The sequence below is a fragment of the Procambarus clarkii genome, chromosome 12 (genome assembly GCF_040958095.1).
Source record: "Procambarus clarkii isolate CNS0578487 chromosome 12, FALCON_Pclarkii_2.0, whole genome shotgun sequence".
Classification (NCBI taxonomy): domain Eukaryota; kingdom Metazoa; phylum Arthropoda; class Malacostraca; order Decapoda; family Cambaridae; genus Procambarus; species Procambarus clarkii.
In genome coordinates, this window is record NC_091161.1 from 13,707,408 (window position 1) to 13,710,101 (window position 2,694).

At 40.3% G+C, this 2,694-nt stretch overlaps 1 long non-coding RNA gene across 1 annotated transcript; it reads right to left on the reverse strand.

Moving 5' to 3' along the window:
- Positions 1-1,584: 1,584 nt before the first annotated feature.
- On the reverse strand, positions 1,585-2,694 carry LOC123772967 (uncharacterized). Its single transcript, XR_006774727.2, has 4 exons — positions 2,589-2,694; positions 2,310-2,365; positions 1,854-1,926; positions 1,585-1,690 (listed from the first exon to the last, which is right to left on the reverse strand). It is a non-coding gene; the product is annotated as an uncharacterized lncRNA (long non-coding RNA).

Here is a 2,694-nt window from a genome sequence, read left to right on the forward strand (position 1 = left end):
TTTTAATCTCATAAAATTTCATAGTTATGCCTTTACATTCGTGCTCTATCAAAGTTCGTCTAGACTAATGAAAACGTTCTTGTTTTGTTGGATATCTATGTCATTCCGAATTTAAATTGTAGAGCTCAGTACAGCTTCCCATTAGCGGGAACAAGCCGGTTAGACTTACGGAACCCCTACCGCCTTACCATGGGCGAGGTTGGCCACATGATTACCCGTCCAGTTACTGGATAGAGCCAACAGTGACTTATCTAGTGAATGTTTTTGTATTATTGTAGACCAAAATATTTGACCATCGCAGCCAGGGTCAGATTACCTTATAGGCCAAGTGGATCATAGCCTACCAGAGGGCGCATTTTTAAGTGACAGATGGTGTTTAGCGTGTCTTTCTAGCTCGTTTTGAGAGACTATACTCCCGACTAACTCAGTTCCCCGCCCCCACTCCGTGGCAGGGTCGAGCCTTTAGTGATGTCCACCTTATCCCGTGGATGAGGTGGATCTCTGAACTACGTTTTAACCATTACTAGGGGGTCCTTGGCGCCTTAACCTTCTGAAAACTCGTGGTTCCTCCCAAACTCACGTTAAGATTTGGATTGTCTTGTATCTAATGTTTACAAATTATTTTTCCTTGTCATCTAATCACACGTCCGTAGACACCCAGTTAAACCACCGGACCCCCGATTGGCACACGTAATTACAGCCTGGCATTGTTAACCTATATTGCCGAGACCCCAAATCTGATTTAGAGGCCAGTTAAGTGCTAGGGGTTGGTACAGCGTCTCGCACCATATCGCGACGAGGAACTAAAAGACTGCCAAGATGTATTAAGGAGGTACATTCTAGCCTTTTACCTACCCACTCTGGCTCTTAAATGTTTTGACTACGTAGACAAAACCCATGGTGGGTTTAGTTCAGTTGCCAGATGCTCCATTTAGCAGTAGTGCAGCCACTCTTCTCGCCCTCAGTAAGTGCTGGAAATTTGATAGATTGATTGATGAAGATTATGCCACCCAAAAGGTGGCACGGGCATGAATAGCCCGTAAGTGGTGGCCCTTTTAAGCCATTACCAGTATCAAGAGCCGATACTGGAGATCTGTGGAGGTGCGAATGCACCCTGCGTGACGGGAGATGTCTCCCGGACCAAATGGTGACTGGAAATTTGGACACGTTCCCTATAAGTACACAAGCGAGGTGTCCGCGCCACCTTAAGAGTCTTAATTATAACTAATTAATAATTAGTTATAATTAATTATAACCCCCCCCCCCCATCAGCTCGCTGCATCAATTAGGATGACCCTGTTTTCTTCCGTGCAGGCATATACTAAATTTGATGAAGCCATCATGTTTTGACATGGCGATGGAATATTCTCGCCCCCTCTCCGTACATAGAGATTACGGTGTAATAAAGTTAACTGGTGGTAGTTCTTTAGTTAAGTAGCTTTTTGTAGTAAACTTTTGGCAAGTTTTTAAATCGTCTTGCCGAATGGTAGAGATTAAAGGCAGTGTAAGTTCAGTGATAGAGCATGTTCAGATTTGTCGAGTCATTACGTGGTTATACAAATTAAGAAGGTTAATTAAATATAATTTCATAATCATAATTTATTATAAGTTAATCTACTAAAACATTAAACAATGCGAAACAAGCAGGCGGCCAATCACTTCTTTGGGTTCTTCTTAGGGGCAGCGGAACCTGAAAGAAAAAAAAGTTCAGGAATTAGATTTTTACCAAGTTTAGAATTATAACTTTCAAAACTATTTTAAAGTTAACTTTCTGCTTTTTAAACAAGGCACATTGCCACACTTTGTAACTTTAATGTGTACCCCCCCCCCCCTTAACAAGCAATTTCACTTACTCTTGGCGCCACCTTTGGCAGCAGGGGCCTTCGGTTCTTTCGTTTTCTTCTCTGGTAAATTGGTGGCACCCTCCTAGAAGTAGAATTTAGATGCCGTAAGTTATATAGGAGGCAGCCTAACGCTACTGTTAAAGTAATTTAATGCACCAAGCTAAGGATACTATGAAGTACTATCGTCAGAAAGTTACGGAAGTACCCGGTAGCAGTAGTTAAACTTTAAAGCCAAGTTTAAACTAAACAGGTTCAAGGTTTATCGATATTTTAAGGTAGTTTTTCGTAAAGGAATACTAGTTAATTGTAAGTTTCCCTGTTAATCATGAACTTTATGAAAGTTACACCATTATCTTTTAGATAAAAACTGGTTCTTATCAGGGTAGACCTAAGTTACGAAGTTACTTTAAAATTATGATTACGACAACTATAGAGTGGTTGAAGTGTAGTAAAAGTAAAGTTTACCTTTGTACCCATGTCCTCGCTGTTTTTTCTCGAGGGCTGAGCAGGTTTCTTTCCACCTGTAAAGAAATAACGTAAATAGTTAAATTCAGAATAAAAAATCTAGCTTTAAAACCGTCGCCTGAAAGTGTTCGATACTAAGAATAATTCATAAAACCTTAATACTTAAAATTTCTAAGTTAATAAATGTATTTTACAACATAATTTACAACTATTACTATAATACTGAAGTTACTTTCACAGCTCTGAGCTTAATATACATGACAAAACCTTATTTCTTACCACCACGAGCAGACATGTTGAGTTGTGGGTTATTGGAGTGTCAGGACCAGACTGACTCGACCATCCGGCCGTCCACCAGAGGTCAACTCTACATCAGGCTCCTGAA